Source organism: Sus scrofa, chromosome 6 (assembly GCF_000003025.6).
Source record: "Sus scrofa isolate TJ Tabasco breed Duroc chromosome 6, Sscrofa11.1, whole genome shotgun sequence".
In the NCBI taxonomy this organism is placed as follows: Eukaryota; Metazoa; Chordata; class Mammalia; order Artiodactyla; family Suidae; genus Sus; species Sus scrofa.
This window is the reverse complement of record NC_010448.4, coordinates 76,413,825-76,432,093: the sequence shown is the minus strand read 5'-3', so window position 1 is coordinate 76,432,093 and position 18,269 is coordinate 76,413,825. Positions and strand designations below refer to the sequence as shown.

At 49.2% G+C, this 18,269-nt stretch overlaps 1 pseudogene; it reads right to left on the bottom strand.

Moving 5' to 3' along the window:
• The window catches only part of LOC110261390, a 20,595-nt pseudogene extending 2,754 nt beyond the window's left edge, over window positions 1–17,841 (bottom strand).

Here is an 18,269-nt window from a genome sequence, read left to right as displayed (position 1 = left end):
TTCTGCCCTTGAGATTTTTCTGGCATTAATCCCAATTAAGTGAGGATGACATCGGGTAATAAATAATTTTTAATAAAACTCTACCAAACTATCAAGGCAAACATCCAAGTTCATTTATTGAGCTGTTACTATATATCAGGTACTGCTCTAAAGGCTTAACATGCAATGGTTCATGTGATGTTGACAACAGTTTTATGAGATAGGTGCTAGTATTAAACCTTCCTAGTTACAGATTAGGAAACTGAGACACAGCAAGGTTGAGCATCTTTCCCAAGGCTCTGCAACTAGTAAGTGGCAGAGCCAAGATATACATTCAGGCAGTCTGAATCCAGAGTGAACACAATTCCATCACACTTCTTCCATCCCCTTGTAATCACATAATGCTACTAAAGGACAAATGTAAATGCTTTTGCATTATCTGCTGCTTTGTGTTGGTGACATGGCTCCCTTCCATAAGTGCAAAAAAATCCACTGATGAAGAAAGGGGCTTACATCCTTCCTCCACAGAAGGGTTCATGGACATCAGAGTGAAGAGGCAAGGGCAGAAAATCCCCAGGCACTTAAGCCAACCCCTTAGGTTGGGCTCAAACTGAGCACTGCTTCCCAGGATCTTGCCCCAGATTCAGGCGTAACACACACCAGCTGAGATTGGGCTGGTCTCAAAAAAGAAACCCAGACGCACCACAGTAAACTTGACAGACTCTGAGCAGCAGCCAGCTTGGCCAAGACATTTGGGACGGGTGTCCCAGCTCAAATCCCCCCTCTTCCCAGTCCTGCTTTCACTCTCCCTGGCCATATTACACTTCGCCACCTTTAGATTCCACTTCCCGGTAAAAGCATTAGATATAATATTCATGGTAAGTTTATTGGTAAGTTTTTTTTTTTTTCAAAAAAAAAAAAAAAAAAGAGCACAGGAAGATTTTTCAACAACATTATTGAAAGACAAAAACTTCCCCTCCTGGATTATACCATCCATGTGGAACATTTTGCAGAGGGAAAAAGATGAGTGGACAAGAAGCAGAAGATAGTGCCAGCTTGCAAAAGGCATCTGAGCCAAACTCCTCATCTTTGTGAAAGTTACCTATGGAAGTGACACAAAAGTATGAGATGTACCATGTATGTGACAAAAATATAATTAAAGTTAGTAAATGCAACACACACAGCTACAGCTGACAATGGAAATTCACTCTTGCACCTATTGTTCCATTGTGAGGTTTATGTTGCCATCACACTTGGTTTGCACATAAAGATATGGAAATTCAGTCACACAGTTGGCCAGTGTTAAGCTGGATTTCGGATCCATGTTTCATGGTTGCAGAGTCCAAGTTCATTCTACCACACTGGGCTGAAAGAGTGGAGAGGCCCAAAGATGGGGAAAGACAAGAAAGCAAAAAGCGAAGAGTGAAGAAAGCTGGGCAGATGGTATGGGGAGAGCGGCGAACACCAGCTCCTGGAGCTGCTTCCCCACCTCTGTGCCCAGCATCGCCAGACTATGGAAAAGGAAGGAGATGCGGGTGTCCTTACTTCCCAAAGCCAGAGCTCGATGAGGAATTTCAAAATCCTCTTGGCTGCCCTGGCCCAGACTCACCACTGACAAATGGAGAACAAATGAAACCATTTAGCCCGTAATTAAGCAATAATAGCCTACTCAGAGGTCTCCACCAGCACAAAGCAGCCAGAGAAAGGACCTAAAGTTCCATAGAGAAAGGATAGGGGAGCCATTATAATTATACAGGAGAGAGAGGTTATTAACCCCACCAGCCTCTGGGTTTTCTTTTCAGAGTGTGGACAGAAGGAGGCATAGCAACTCCTTGATCTCTATGGAGGGAGCCACCTCAAACTTCCTCCTCCTTGGATCTGACTCTGGGCATGAGACACTCCACCCACTACTCCTGTGCCAGGGCATCTCCCAGGGCATAAATGGGGGTCAGAGAGGGGAATTTAAGTGAGGTCAGTGCTGCCAACTTTAAAGTTAACCTCAATGGCTGGGGACACACTCCAAATGGCCCTTTGGTGTCCTGGCATGGATGCACCTCAATTCAACACACAGATAGCGACACCCCCTAAGGTGGTAATAATAATAGTAACAGCAGCAGTAACGGTGGCAACTGCCATTCGTTAAATGCTTATTCTGTGCCACACACTCTGCTGAGCTGTTCATGAGAAATATTGCAAAGAGATTCCATTATTGTCCCATGTTGCAGATGAGGAAACTACAACCCATAGAGCCCAGGGAAGCTGAGGAAGTTTGTCCAAGGTCACCCAGTTCCCAAGAGGTAGTACCAGGACCCAAACCAGCATCTGAGTCAAAGTTCACCTCAAGAACCATGCCACCCAGCACCTGCTCCAGAGTCACTCATGAAAGTCCTTGACATGCAGATTCCTAGAAGGGAAAGATTGTTTCTAGCTCAGGGACTCAAGAAACACTTCCTGGAGTTCCCGTTGCGGCTCTGTGGTAATGAAACTGACTAGCATCAATGAGGACGAGGGTTCGATCCCTGGCTTCGCTCAGTGGGCTAAGGATCCTGTGTTGCCGTGAGCTGTGGTGTGGGTTGCAGTCAGGGCTCAGATTCCACATTGCTGTGCCTGTGGTGTAGGCGAGCAGTTGCATCTCTGATTCAACTCCTGGTCTGGGAACTTCCCTATGCCGCAAGTGCAGCCCTAAAAAGACCAAAGAAAAGAAAAAAAAAAGAAAGGAAAAATAAAATAAAATAGATGGAAAAGAAAAGAAAAGAAAAGAAACACTTCCTGGAAGGAATGGGATTCCAGTGAGACTCTGAAAGGTGAGCCAGTTCTTAGGCAAAAGTGGGGGGATTTGAACAGGTGTGGATATTGGACTCTCACATGAAGTTTTTCCCTAAAGCTTCTTTGCCCTAGAACTGGAAAAAAAGCAGAGGCCAATACATTTTGGAAACTCTCAGATTCAAAAAATTACACCAGTTTGCTTACCCTGAGTTTTCTGAAGAAGGTGTTGTGTGGAGCTCCCCTGAGGCTTTCAACCCGGAAACTGCTTTCTAGGGGACCAGCTTCAAGGGTTTGGGTTCTGGAACATGCATCAAGAAACTCTTATGAGATGACAAAGCCCTCCCCATTCTTCTGTGTCCTGGGGACCTCTGGCCTGTGTGGGTTCTTCTGAATGTGTTCGTAGTGGAGGTGTAAGCCATCAGTCCTGAGAATGCCGTGTTGAGAAGGGGGAGCAGGAGGAGTGTCACGGAAGGACACAACCACTGCCTGGAAGGAGTGACCTCAAGAGGCAAGAGGAGAGGCCAGGGGTCAAGGTCAGGAGAAGGCTGGGGCAAGGGCCTACAGAGGGTCAGATCAGAGGCCTGTTTAGAAGGCTCTTCAGCTTGAGGGAGGGCAGATCTGGAGGTGCTGGACAACAGCCTTCACCCCTCTCACAGGGATGCACTTGATGGAGGCAGACTGCCTTCCCTTGAACGAGGCACAGAGGGTCTAGAGGAGAAAGGGTATGAGATGAGAAATTCTTCCCTCAGAAAGGAGAAAAGGGGAGCAGGTTTGATCCCTGGCCTCGCTCAGTGGGTTAAGAAGCTGGCGTTGCTGTGGCTGTGGTGTAGGCCAGTACCTACAGCTCCACTTTGACCCCTAGCCTGGGAACCTCCATATGCTGCCTGTGAAGCCCCCCCAAAAAAAGAAAGAAAGAAAGAAGAACTGCTGGAGGTTAAGACCGCAGGCCCTTTGGGAGGGGGAGGGAGTAGGATGGACTGGGAGTTTGGGGTTAGCAGATGCAAACTATTGCATCTGGAGTGGACAAGCAATGAGATCCTGCTGTGTAGCACAGGGAACTATATCCAATCATTTGTGATGGAACATGATGGAGGATAGGGTGAGAAAAAGAATGTATATAAATGTATGACTGGGTCACTTTGCTGTACAACAGAAATTGACAGAACATTGGAAATCAACTGTAATAAATTTTTTAATTAAATAAAGCAAAATTTAATTTTAAAAAACACGCTGAAAAAAAAAAAAGCTTTCAGCCCTGGTGGTTTGCATCCCAGCTCTGCCATTCAGAGACTTGGTTACCCTGGGCAAATTCATAACTTTCTCTGAGCCTCAGTTTCCTCATCTGTAAAATAGAGATCATATTGTCTACTTCTAGGGTCATTATGAAGATTATCTTTGTAAACTAATTTTTGTAAACTACTCAGTCCAATTTCCAAAAGATGATCAACAATCCATAAAAGGGGACTCTTGAGGGAGTTATCACAATCCAGAAGGTTCTGAGCCTAACCCAGCCATGGGTATAAGAAACACTTGGCATTCAGACGAACCAAGTGGACCACCCCTCAGAACACATTGTGCACATAGATAGGAAAAAAAAACAGGAAAAGAATGGAAAAGGACAAGGCAGCACCCTGACAAGCTGCAGACATTCAGAAAAAAAAAAAACAAATGTGAGAAAACTGCACAAAGTAGGACAGAGGACAGCCAGTCACAGTCGGTGTGCCTCATTTGGGCCTCATCTACAGTGGGAGCTCAAGAATAGCGGTCCCTTCTATGAATCCAGGGATCAGAGAATGACCATCGATGGATGTGTAACAAGTGTTTGAATCTGAATTGAAGATTCAGCTGAGATGCCAAAAGGGAGGGACTGAGCTACCCACAGGACAGGATAGAGCAGCAGATGTGATCATGGGAATTCAGCCCTTACATCATGCTATTGTTCCAAGTACTTCCCTGAACTAATATTTAATCCTCCCAACAGCTTTGCGAGGTGGGTCCTCTTATCATCCCATTTCACAGATGAGGAAACTGGGGCACAGAATGGATATTCAGCTGCTCAAGGTTGGGCCAGCTCCAGAGCCACCTCGTCCCTACTCTCTGGGCTTGTAATCACAACCCACAGCTCACCTACTGCTGTGAAATTCTTTCTGGACTTATGCTACTTAAATTTGGGCATGGCTGAGACACTGGGGAAAAGATAAAGTGGGCTGCAGCTGGTAGGGGCCAGTATGAATAGCAGGTGAGGAGTAAGTGATCAGTGGTCACATAGGAAGTGCCTCTCTAGGACACATCCCAGGACCATTTTGTCATCAGCTGACCTTGTCTGGGTGGACCAAGATGTCTCAAAGGAGGACTTAGTTGGATGCTGAGGTTGCTCCATGTCCCACACGGCCCAGCTGCACCCAGGTGTTCTCAGTGGGAGAGTCTAGAGTGGGGCCTGGAACTATGGGGCTTGTCTCCTGATAAAGAACAGGGTGGAATGTGGGGTTGGCTCTGTGTCAAGGGCATAAGCCATGAATGAGCCATGATCTAAAAGAAAGTGGGACAAACAAAAGTGTCAAAGAAGAAAGCTCCTCTCAAAGATGATTCCCAGGGGCTTTGTCAGACCTCATGGTGGGAAACCTCCAAGGGTCAAGTTAGACCCTTATTTGGAGCCAGAGTGGCCATTGCAATGAAGGAAAGAAGTCAAATCCACCAGGCTTGGCAACAGAATGCTGGATGCTTTCTCTCATGGCATTTGAATGCCTAATGGCTGAACAAAATTGTTTCTCTATTGCTGGCTCCTTGGTGGCCCTTTTGTCTCCTACCCACCATGGCAGGTCTTTCAAGGGACATGACATGACTTTAATTCTCAATATCAGAATAGATCCTAAAGGCATTTCCCTCCTGTGGTAGAAAAGGCAATGTCCAAAGATTCGGGAGGTCTGAGCACTAACCCCACAGGTACGTCCCTGCATCTGCGTGACCCTGGAGACGTCAACTCTCCTCTCTGGTTATTCTGCTTGTCCAACTTTAAAACAAGATGTTGGTATGATCGTAAAGGATGCTTCTAGCACTGGACTTTCAACTCCAGTGAACTGTTAGCTCTTTTATGAAAAGGATTGAGATTTATCTTTGTGTGAATGACATAACATGGTGTCTAGAAGATAGTGGGACCCAAAAACAGTTGAAATAAGGGAGGCAGGCAATAGGGGAGGGAAGGAAGGAGAAAGAGAAGAGAGAAAAGGAAGAAGAAATGAAAGTAGGAAGGAAGGTAGGAAGGAGGGAGAAAGGAAGCAAGGAAGGCAGGGATCTCTCAAGACAGGGAAATTTTACTGCTCTTTATGCCCCATCCCGCTCAGGCCTAGCACTGGGACTTGCACGTAGTAGGCCAAATGCTAATTCTTAATTGAATCTGAATGAGACACAAGCAACCCAAAACATCAGCGAATGGAATCCCACAGCAAACTTCGGCAGAAGGCCCAATAATGCTATTCCAGTCTTCTCAAGCTATGAGTAATGAAGTTGTTGTTTTAAATACAGCCTATCCTGGCAACCCCATAATTCAAAGTCATGTACATTTGTATGTTTGTCTGCTACGCAAATAGTCACATTAGAACCTGCAAGGGGGAAAAAAAATGTTCTGTGCTCTCTTCAGAAGAAAAGGCAGGAGAGTTAGAAGAAATCACAGCGATATTTATTTTCAGTTGATCAGCAGCAGACCACCTGGTGTGGTTGACCGGAGAGACAATTGTTCTGTGCTGGGAACTGCAAGAGTCAGGTGTGCCCAGAGAGGGTAGCAAAAGCTGAAGGCCTGGCTTCACAGATTCTGGCAACAGAAATGGGACCCCAACAAGATCTCAGAGAAGTCTCTTTTCTGGTCTATTCCCCTAGGGGAGGGATTGGAACCCCATGAGAGAAGCAATGAAGTGTTACGGTTTTGACTGTTGGCACTGGGGTCAGACAAGCTTGAATTCAACTCCAGTTTTGATACTTAGTAGCATGTGACCTTGGGCACGTGACTTGACCTCTTTGAACTTTAGTTTCTTCCTGGAAAAATGAGGATGCTAAAAAAAAAAAAAAAGAAGAAGAAGAACGAAAATAAAATAAAATAAAGAAAAATGGGGATGCTGATTGTACTATCCTACGGGGTCGTTGTGAGGACTGAGTCACATAAAATCCTTTACTTAGACTCTGACAGTTAGTAATCACTTGCGAGATAGTACATATATAATATGCAGTATGCCTTATAAGACTATACTCTATACATACATATGTGTACGTACACATATTTAACTTAAGTATACTTTCCTAAACACGCCACCATGTAGACAAATCCACAAACACCTGCAATAGCATAAAACCTGTGTCATTAAGTCATAAATGTTGATACAGATGACAGGCAATTGTAACTATTTATAAGTAACTGTTCATAACTTAATCATTAAAATGTTGTTTTGAAAAACAAACTTGGAATTTTCACAAGGTGGAAGAGATCACGTGAGTTGTCTCTGCCTTACTCGGTGAATAAAGAATTATAGGAACGTCACTCATTTCCGGGTGTCGGTGTAATTAATCAAAGAATGTGGCGGGTCTGTGAGCATCCGTCAACTTCATCAGAGATTTCAAAGCTTTAAGAAGTGTAAAATACGGCAGAGTTGTACAGAAGAACTCTGATAAACATGGAGGGGTGCAGTGCACGGCTAATAAAACTTTAGAGAGAGATTAACAGAACGTATGGGTAGAAGGAAGCCCTTCTGTTGGGCTCCCCAGTGTGTGAGGTGTATCTCTCTGGTGTGACAGATTTAGTGTGATTTCAGTGTGATTTCTGCAGGAAAGAAATGGCATCACTGGCATCAGTAGCTTCACATCACACAGGGTAGGAGCTCACCCTTTCCGACACTGTTTCAGTTCTTCTGATAACACCAAGGAGAAAGTTTCCCCTTGGCACTCCTCTTCCACACCTCTCCTTTTTATTTTTAACATTTTCCCTTTTTCACAAAGAGCCTCCTATTCACAGTCTTTGCCAAAGCAGCAGGCAGAATTTAATTAACACTGATTCAGTTTCGTGGTATTTATTTATATTGATGGCATATGATCGCGAGTTTCTATTTACAGCCGTGAGATAAAGTTTTATATTGTAACGCGATGTATTAATGTGTTCAAAAATAGGGGCCGAGGGAAGAAAAACAATGGTACCGGCAGCCTGTAGACATGACAAGAGTCAAGACGGTGGTCTGAAGTGATACCTGAGTACGGAAACATTGAGAAGGGGGTCAGGAAGTGTGCAAAGCTGGGAAACTGTCTACACTTCTGTGGCCACAAAGAGGAAGAGAATGACAGGATGTTAAGAAACAGGGCAAGAGCGCTTCGGACGAATTATATAGAAGCTGAATGCAAATTACGAACAAGCAGCAGTGAATGCGGGCACATATCGAGCAGGATACATGGCACCAAGGTGGACCCAGCAACAAACCTGGACATTGTGCAAGTTCTCATCGCTGATCTAGACATACTTTTTTGGCCCCAGGCATTGAGCTTGTCAATGGCCTTCAGAGGGACTGACTTGGCAGAATCAGCTCATAGCTTCTGGCTGATCCAGAACCTTGATTTGCCCTTCCTTCATTTGCTCACCTCCTCCCCCCATCCCAGGTTCAAGTCCGGAAAGCAGAGGAAGTTCAAGAACTGCAGGCTGAGTTTCAGAGACTCCGTGGGAACTGCTTCTGGACGGGTCTAGCCAAGAAGAGACATTGTTGGGAAATGCAAGGATGGAGGGAGAGAGAAGCCAAGATACTGCTTCCCTCACTTTCTGCTCCCTGGAAAGTAGCTGCCTCTCCTCACGATGCTGGCTCCCACTGAGGACTCCTGAGGTCCGGGCTCCCCTGGACCCTGGACCCTGCACTGCACGGGAACACCTCCTCCCCCAGCTCCCTCCAGCCTGTGGGTGGAGACACCCTCCCTTCTTCTGTTTGATTTTTCAGCCCTTCCATCACCGGTAGAGGCCAATTCCTTATGCCCTCCCACTCCAGTTTAAATATTTAGAGCCGTTTCTGTATTCCTGGCTGGGGTGTGACTGAGACACGTCCCCAAACCCTTACTTAATCAGAAACAACCCGACACAGCTGTATGAAGAGCCCTCTCATCAGACACATAAACGCAGGATTTCAGAAGAATAAACTGGCTCATTGTATTTACAACAAAATGGATCATAGTCAGCACATGCTTCCCGTGAAGGGCCAGCTATTTTAGGGTTTGTAGGCCACCCAAGTCTCTGTAGCATACTCCGTTTTTATATGAAGCCCTTTATAAATGCAAAAACTCTTCTTAGCTTGTGGAGAGCGTAAAAACAAGCCGTGCACGTAGCTTGCTGATATCCCCGCAATAGCTGGCAAGTAAACACAGTCTCTCTGATTTTTCATACTTGAGTACAGTCCGTGCCCCCTCTAGGACCGGGACTGATCATGTGACCTGGCCCTGGCCAATCAGTGCACTCCATTTTCCTGGCCCTAGATTGCTTCTGAGCATCAAACAAATGCTTTGAGAAGGGCACCCCCAAAGGGAAAGAACACTTGAAATAAATTAACCTGCGCTAAGCCAGGTACTGTACTGGGCACTTCACATGTGTGATCTCTTTTAATCCTCACACTGGAGTCTCCAGAAGGAAGACAAATAGTAAGTGGCAGTGGCAGATTTGGGAAGCGGGTGATTTGGGCTGCAAATCTTTTTACACTGTAAGCCATCCTAAAATAAAGCTCGGGGCTAAAGCGAAAGGAGAGGAAAACAACAAGCCTTCCTTGACATGTTGCCAGGAGCCCCCCAGCTAAGACTAAATGCATTGGAGCTGTCCAGCTATAATCGTCACTCATATTTATAAGCATTTCATGGTTCCCAAGGCACTTCTATGTACATCATTTCATTCCATCTTCACAATGATCTAGTGAGACAGGCAGGGCAGGAATCCTATCTCCCAATTTATGGATGAAAACCCGGAGGTTCAGAGAGGTGAGGCATCTTGCCCAAGGCCACACAGCTTACTGGCGGTTTGAGTTGGGATTTGAACTAGACCATGGGCAAAGGTGAGTGCATTTGTAAGGTTTAAACAGGGCCTGGGACATCTTTCCTAAACCACAGAATTGCAGAGCCAAGGGTGCCCGAGTAGCAATCACACCCTCTCATCCTCTTGGGAGGCTCTAGCCCTACCCCGATGCCTCAGCAAGTCCTCCCATCCTACAAGCCCCAGTTCAGAGTCTCTCTCTTGCAGAAACGCTTCCCTGACTGCGCTCTCTCCTCTGAACTCCTCAAGCAGTTACCCCTCATTTAGCAATTAATCACCTCCAGCCTCCTGACAGCCCTTCTACTGTGGCCTCCACCTACTGTTCAAATCCATTGTTGTTGTTTTAACTCTGGCTTCTCCAGGTGGACTGTAGGTGCCCCTCATCATGCAGGGCTGGGTCTCCTGCTCCTCTTTATAGCCTTGCACACAGTAGGTGCTCAAAAGCTCTTTATCCATTCCATCCAACTGAACCCAGTCCCCTCCACACTCATTAGAGTAAGTCCAGATGAGATGCCCATGGTCCCTTGCTGGGCACGTGACCTGGACAGTTGAGTCATCCCTTCTGACCCTTTGTATCCTCACCTAGAAAAGGCACAGTATATTGTACTTTTTTTTTTTTTTTTTTTTTTTTTCTTTTTAGGGCTGCACCCACGGCATATGGAGGTTCCAAGGCTAGGGGTCTAATCAGAGCTGTAGCCGCCAGCCTATGCCACAGCCATAGCAATACGGGATCCGAGCCACGTCTGTGACCTATACCACAGCTCACAGCAACACCAGATCCTTAACCCATGGAGCAAGGCCAGGGATCGGACCTGCAACCTCACGGTTCCTAGTCAGATTCGTTTCCGCTGCGCCATGACGGGAACTCCCCATTGTACCTTTCTCTTGGGGTGTGAGGGTTCACGGAATTGACTGGGTGTATGTCATCTTTTCTGTGCATTAATGATTCCCGTGGGGCTGCCCCCTCCACATCTGCACAGGTAGGCATGTGACCCCACAGCCCTGGAAATACTCATCAGTCCTGGAAATACTGATCAGCCGGGGGCGGGGGGACCTTATGCCCCAGAGGAAAGCCAATCAGAGACCTTCCCTAGATACACACACTGGTGATTAAGCCGGGAAAATGGAAATCTGGAGGCAACCAAGTGGGAAAAGCCCCCCTCTAGCAGGAGAGAGGGCAGGTACACAGAGAAAGGAATGGAGTTGAGTAGAATGGAATGGAGAAAATAGAAAACAGGACTTATCCCTTACATATGGCTGCACAGGGAGCCACTTGGCGCTTTACCCATTACGTGAACCAATAAATAGCATTTTGCTTGAGCCAAGTTGAGTTGAATTTCTTCACTCGCCAATGAAAAGGTCTAAACTGACACAGGAGTTCCCTGGTGGCTCAAGGATCCAGCGTTGTCACTGCTACAGCTCTTGGGTCACTGCTATGGCACGGGTTGGATCCCTGGCCCAGGAACTCCTGCATGCTGTGGGAACAGCCAAAAAATAAAGAAACTGACCCAGAGACTTTCACTGCACATGAAATCTCCTAGAATAATTCCTGACAAATAGGAGATGCCCAATAAATGGTGGTTGTTGTTTATCATCATTAGCAGCAGCAGCAGCAGCAGCAGCAGGAAAATTAATGCTTTTTCTTAGGACGCTGTTGTGTGGTGGCTAGAAGAGGGCTCTGGATTCAAATCTTGCTTCCATACCTTAGCAGCTTTGGGTCTTTGGGCAAGTTAGCTAACCTCTAACTCCTCAGAGCCTCTATTTTTTTATCTATAAAATGGACTGAGCCCTGCCAGTCTTACAGAGTTGTGAGGGCAAGGAAATGCTTCTCTAGTCCTGCCTGGTGCAAGGTTTGTGGTAGGTGTTTAATAAATGTGAGGTAGCCACTCCACTCACATGCCCCTTCAGGGATCCAGCCAAAGGACAGCAGAGTGTGTGCAGCCCAGTCCCTGCCTTCTCCATAGGGAAAGCCGATGCTCAGAGTGAGAATTACCTACTCAGATCTCATAGAAAGTGGCAGAGTCCAGAGGGACGGGGTTATCCCTCTAGCAAGAAGATGCCAGGAAGAAAAGGTACTGCGGGCCCTCCCTCCGCCCTGACTCTGCCATGAGCCAGGAGCCAGCCAGCCAGAGGTGCTGCTGATGCCAGCTCACTCCCTCTCCCTCCCTCCCTCCTTCCTCCTCCCTCTGCCTCCCCCCTCCCTCCCCCTTCTCTTCTCTTCCCCACTGCTCTACTCACCTGGCACTCGGTACCAGAACTCAACGCCTCCTCTCCTTCTGCAGGAAAACAAGGGGTGAAGCTGAGCAAAACAGGGGCCATCCCCTCCAAGAGCATCCTGCCAGCACTTGGGAAGAAAGCCCTTGTAGGCAAATCGATGTGCGAGCCAGGAGGGGGGAAGATGGGGAGGAGGAAGACGGAAGGAGAGAGAGGAGCACAGGGTGGGTCTTTCAGCCTCTACCAATAGCAGGTGGATTTGTAGGAATTCCCGGTGCTGGGGAAGCGACCTGGCTCTGGGGCCTTGGAAGCCCTGGCTGCCAGCCCTGCTCCACTACCCCCGCTGCGTGACCTTGAACACTCATCTGCAGAACACTCCAGTGGAGCCTCAGTTTCTGGATCAGAAAATGGTCAGAGGGCGGGAGCCAGCCTGGTTCCAAGGCCACAGCCTCCAGGACACCAGGCATCCTCACCTTCTCCCCAAGAACTGGCTCTGAGAGGAGGCTCACCTCATGGGGCACAGAGAGACCAAATCCCGCCTCTCGATGCCGAGCAGGTGGGAGCAGGCACGCGCTGCCGCCGAGACTAACGGACCAGAGAGAAGCCCTTCATTACAGCAAATGGCTCCCAGCTTAATGGGCCCCTCGTTTCCAGGTGAAGGAGCCCGCCCACCTCTCTGCCCAGGAAGGCTCTGGAAGGCCCCACCCCGTCCTGGGAGCAGAGCCTGGCTGCCACATGGCCCTCCCAGAGAGCCCCTAGAGCCTTTTCCATCCTTCCTGCACTTTGTCCCACGGTCCCAGGAGCTGAGACAAGAAAGGGCTTCGAGCTCCAATCTGGGCACTGTCTCCTTGGATCTTTTCAGAAATTCTTCAGAGTTGATGTTCTACAGATTGAATTCCGTGCCCTGAAAAATTCACTCGCTGAAGCCCTGACCCCCGAGTGTGATGGTATTTGGAGATGATTAAGGTTAGATGAGGTCATGGGAGGGGCCTCTGATGGGTTAGTGCCTCTATAAGGGGTACCAGTGAGCTCACTCATGCTGTCTGGGTCAGGCGAGGACAGAGGGGGAAGGCGGCCGTCTGTAAGCCAGGAAGAGAGCTCTCACCGGGAACCAGAGTGGCCAGCACCCTGACTGGACATCTAGCCTCCAGAACGGGAGGAGATAAATGTCTGGTGTGGACGCCCCCAGGCTGTGGTCTGCGATGAAGCCATCAGCATGATCCCCACAGGCCCCGGTCTCTCCAGACCCCTTCCCAGCCCACTGCTTGCTGAGTCAGCCCCCCTCGTGCTCATAGGCTGTCACCTCTGTCTGGAATGCCCTCTCCCTCATCCCTGCTGTCTCCGTGCTGACCGCATACCTCAAGACACAAATGCCACTGGCGCCTTCTCGCTGAGCTGCCCCTGCATTTGTCAAATGGAACTGACCTCTCCCCGCTTTGCAGCCACACAGCCCCCGTGAGCCATCCGTCCCAGAGGCATACGGTTCCAAGGGCATAGCATCACCTGTGCCGTCATCCTCATAGGAACCCAGTGGCCTTAAGTTCCCCACCCGGGAAATGGGGCTGAGAACAGTACCCATCCCACCGGGGTGTTGTGAGGATTACATTACTTAATATACAAAGTGCTGGCACATCCTTAGCGGTTGTTATTGTTACTGTTACCTATGAATCGCCATGGTTAGAATCGTTATCTCGATTGTACAGTTGAGGAAAGTGGGGGAAGGAGGGGACTTGTTTGTGGCCATTCAACCAGCCACCAGCAGAGCAGGATCTGACCCCAAAGTCTAGGCTGTTTCTGCACTTCTTTGTGCTCCCATTTATGGGATGGAGACACTGAGGCCCAGACAGGAGAAGGCCCTGGCCCAAGGCCATGCATCAGTCAGCCGGCTCTAGGAAGGAGATCAAAGACCAGGCCCCTGTCTGCTGGGCAGCCGGCAGCTGAGCACCAGTGGTTTTCCAGAGGTGATTTCATTTGCCTCCCTGCACCCTTCCCCCAAGACCAGCCCCCAGCTGCCAGGAGCAGCGACAGGTGATGGAGCAGGAAGTGATAAACACATCCCCTGACTTCCCTGAACTCCCATCCAATTTGCCGTTCCCGGGCTCACGCCAACTGTGTTTGTGTTAATAAACCAAATGGACTTTTCAGAATCCACCCACAGTGACGGATGGCGGAGGTAGCGTGAAATCCTGGCAGCTCTGCAGCCTCCTTCCTACTGAGCCTGAGGCAGGCAGGGGTTTGGGGCACAGCTTCTGGGGCTTCCCAGTCCTGGGGACCCTCAGAAGTCATCTTTTCCAATGCCCCCCATGTATAGGGAAGGAAACTGATTCAGGAGCTTTGCTGGGACCAGCATCCAGGATTATCGGGTTCTGGGTACAGGTGATCAGAACTGGGTCTGGGGTAACCCGTAGCCTTTTGCTGAGCCCGGGACCACTGAGGAGAGAGATGTTTTGGAAAGAAGGGTCACTGTGTGAAATGGCAAACTTAGGGTTCAAGGATTTATCAAAGGAGGGGGTTTAGGGATAAGAACCCACCACCAACCCAAACTCAAAAGGCAAATTGAGGAGTTCCCATTGTGGCTCAGCAGGTTGAAAATCCAAGTAGTATCCATGAGGATATAGGTTCGATCCCTGGCCTTGCTCAGTGGGTTAAGGATCTGGCATTGCCACGAGCTGTGGTATAGGTTACAGTTGCTATGGCTATGACATAGGCCTGCAGCTGTAGCTCCAATTCTGATTCAACCCCTAGCCTGGAAACTTCCATGTGCCATGTGTGTGGCCCATTAAAAAAAAACAAACAAAAAAAAAATGGAGCATTACTAATCCTACTTTGGGGTGGATTTAAACTGTCTCCCAAAATGACCTTTTCTAGCACAGTCAGAGCCCCTGGAGGGACTGTTAGGCGGGGCCCCTCTGATCCCCCCACCATTGCTGACCTCCCTTTTCTCAGAGGCAGGCCCCCTTCACAGAGCCCCCAAGCTCTTTTCTGGAGTTTGTCCTTCATTTCCAGGACTCTAGTGACCGCCCAGGAAAAATCCTTGCCCGCATCCTAAAATTCCCCAGACCTGGGAGTTGTTTGCACCTCCCTGGGCCAGCTCCCCAATCATGCCCGCCTCTCCCAGTTCCCAGCCCCATTTCCACCCAGCTCCTGGCCTTCCACCTCCAAGACAAGCCTGGGCTGCCCCGAGCACATCCCAGCTCACAGGGCGCCCAGGGGAAGATGCAGAACCAAGATCTTCCCATGACCCCCTCTGTTGCGGCCATCAGAAGGTCAAAGGGCAGGCAGTGACTCCTGGCTGGCCTTGAAGAGCCCCTGCAAAGGAGGGGGCCCAGCCTGGACAATACACTGTCCCTGGGGACCTATGGAAAAGCAGGTGGTGCCACTCCAGTGTGGCTTGATCCATGTCCTGCCTGGGTCTCCACCAGCTGGGGAGAATGGACTCGAAACTTTCAGGTCACCAGCACCCTCCAAGTGACCCCAGTTCAGTCCCCATGGGGCCCTGCCTGCTGCACGAGGGCATCAAAGGGGAGTAGAGGCAGGAAGGGCCCGCTCACCCCCCTCCACCCAACGCCCTGCAACTTCAATCCAACCCACTCTGCTTTTATCTGTTTCCCATAGAGAGTCTCCATGTAAGATTTTGTTTGAACAAAGCTTCCCTCCACTACAAACATTTTGCCAGCCTCTGATCCAGCCCTGCCCCTCGTGTTTGGCAGCCAGCGGAGGTTTGCAATCAGGTGGCCTGGGGCCAGGTCCTATTTATAACACTGGCTATCTGGAGCCCGGTGGGGGCCGGATGCTCTTCTGCTCTCTGAGCTTCAGTTTCTCTGTCTGTAAAGTAGAGAATATTGCAGGCTTGTTCTGAGAATCTGAAGCAGGTAAGGAAGTCGCCTGGTGCATAGCAGGCTGTCGGTGACAGGAATGACATTTATTTATTTATTTATTTATTTCCTTCTTTTCAGGGCCGCACCTGCGGCATATGGAGGTTCCCAGGCGAGGGGTCAAATCGGAGCTACAGCTGCCGGCCTATGCCACAGCCACAGCAACGCCAGATCTGAGCCACATCTGTGACCTACGCTACAGTTTGCAGCAACACTTAACCCACTGAGTGAGGCTAGGGATTGAACCCGCATCCTCACGGATGCTATGTTGGGTTCTTAACCCACTGAGCCAAGGCGGGAACTCCTGAAATTTGTTTTAGTGACACATGAGGAACCTGAGAGTGGGTTAGGATGTCAGCCATCTGCAAGGTCACAGAGGGCTGGCAGCAGCACCCCCGCCCCCCACCCCAGCACTGGACACCGGCAGCCTAGCTCCCCGCTGCTCGAACCACCCCACATCCAGCCCCCTTCAAGGACCACAGCCCAAGCAGCCCCTGTGTTTGGGTAGCCTCAGCCCTCAGAGAGCCTCACTGGCCCTGACAAAGTGTGAGCACTAACCAGGGCCGACAGGCCTTCCAGAACAGCATCCAGAGTGGGGAGGAGGGGAGCCAGGAGGTGACCAAAAAGCCTGCACATGGTTCATGGGGCCCATCGTGGCTGTTACTGCTGCTATTTAGCATTTAGATAACACTATATTTCCGGGGGTTTGCTGCCTGGCCTTCAGTAAGCAACCAGGAGGGCGAGATGCTGGCTCCAAGCAAGGAGAAAGAATGAGCTGGAAGCAGCCTGTCTGCCCTGAGCCTCACTCTAGCTCATTCATTCATTCAACATGGAGGAGTAAAGCTCCTAGAATATTCCATGTCCTGTCCTGGGCACACAGCAGTTAGACCCAATCCCTGTCTTCCAGGAGGGCACAATCTCAAGAGGGAGACATGAAGTCTGGAAAGTGTTGTTGGGGACGAGCTGTCCCCAGGAAGGTGCCCTTTCCCCAACCATTAAGACAAACACACACATGTACCCATGTCCCCCTGGGCACTTTGGGGTAGTCAGAGGGCACAACAGTCACCTTATTCAACTCTACCTGCTAAAACAGACATGGAGTGGTCCTCCAGCAGTGCGTGTGGATTATATTGGGGTGTCCAGACCCGTCCCCCCCTCAACAGGGCCTCTGTGTTCTCCCTTTCCATCTGCTAATAAGAGAAGTGGTTCATGGAGCCTGTGGAATCATGAATGATGGGCATTTAACTGTGGATTGGGCTACAGGCCCAGACTATGACCAAGGTTGGGGGTCAGACTGTGGCTAGGGTTATGGTCTGTCACATGGGGGATGGCCACTAGAATAGAAGCTCCACGAGGGCCCAAATATTGTCCCGTTCACCACTATAATCTCTAGTGCATGCAAGAATGGCTGGTGCTCAATAAACATGGAATAAATGAATGAATGAATGTTAACCAAGGTTCATTATGTAGCTGGGGCTCTGGCTCCTGGTCCTCCTGTGTCCAAAGATAAGTCTGAGAAGAGTGTTAGAGCCTTTCTGCAGCCAGCATTGAAGCCAGGAAACTAAACAGAGACCAAAGCATCCACTTCATGATTAAGCTGCTATCTTGGTGTCTCCAGTCCCAGGTCCTACACCAGCTCCCCAGATTCACTGACACCTCCTGCCCCTAAAGACCTACCACAGGACAATACCCATTCTTCATGGATCTCTGGCCCATCGAACCCTCCCACCACCACCACCATCACCTCCTCCCTCACACAGAAGCGTTGATACCATCGGATATCTCTGGACCATAAGAACTCCGCCACTATCATCACACCCCTACCATCATTACCACTAAGACTATCACCACCAAGACTATCACCACCACCACCATCACCACCACTGCCATCACCACCACCACTATAACCATTACCACCATCAGTACCACCAGGACCATCAGTACCACCAGGACCATCACCACCATCATCACCATCACCACCACCACTATAACCATTACCACCATCACCACCACCACTGCCATCACCACCACTGCCATCACCACCACCACTATAACCACTACCACCATCAGTACCACCAGGACCATTACCACCATTACGACCATCACCACCACCATCACCACCACCACCACCATCACCACCACCACTATAACCATTACCACCAACACCACCACCACCACCATCACCACCACAGCCATCACCACCATCACTATAACCATCACTACCATCACCATCACCAACTACCATTCCCGCCATCTCTATTGACCCAACTAACATTCGTGAAGTTATGAATTACCACGTACCAGGCGGTGTAATAAGGAATTTTCTCCGCTAACCCTCATAACATCCCCAATGAAGAAGGTATTCCATCATCGTTTCCATTGTATATATGAAGAGACTGAGG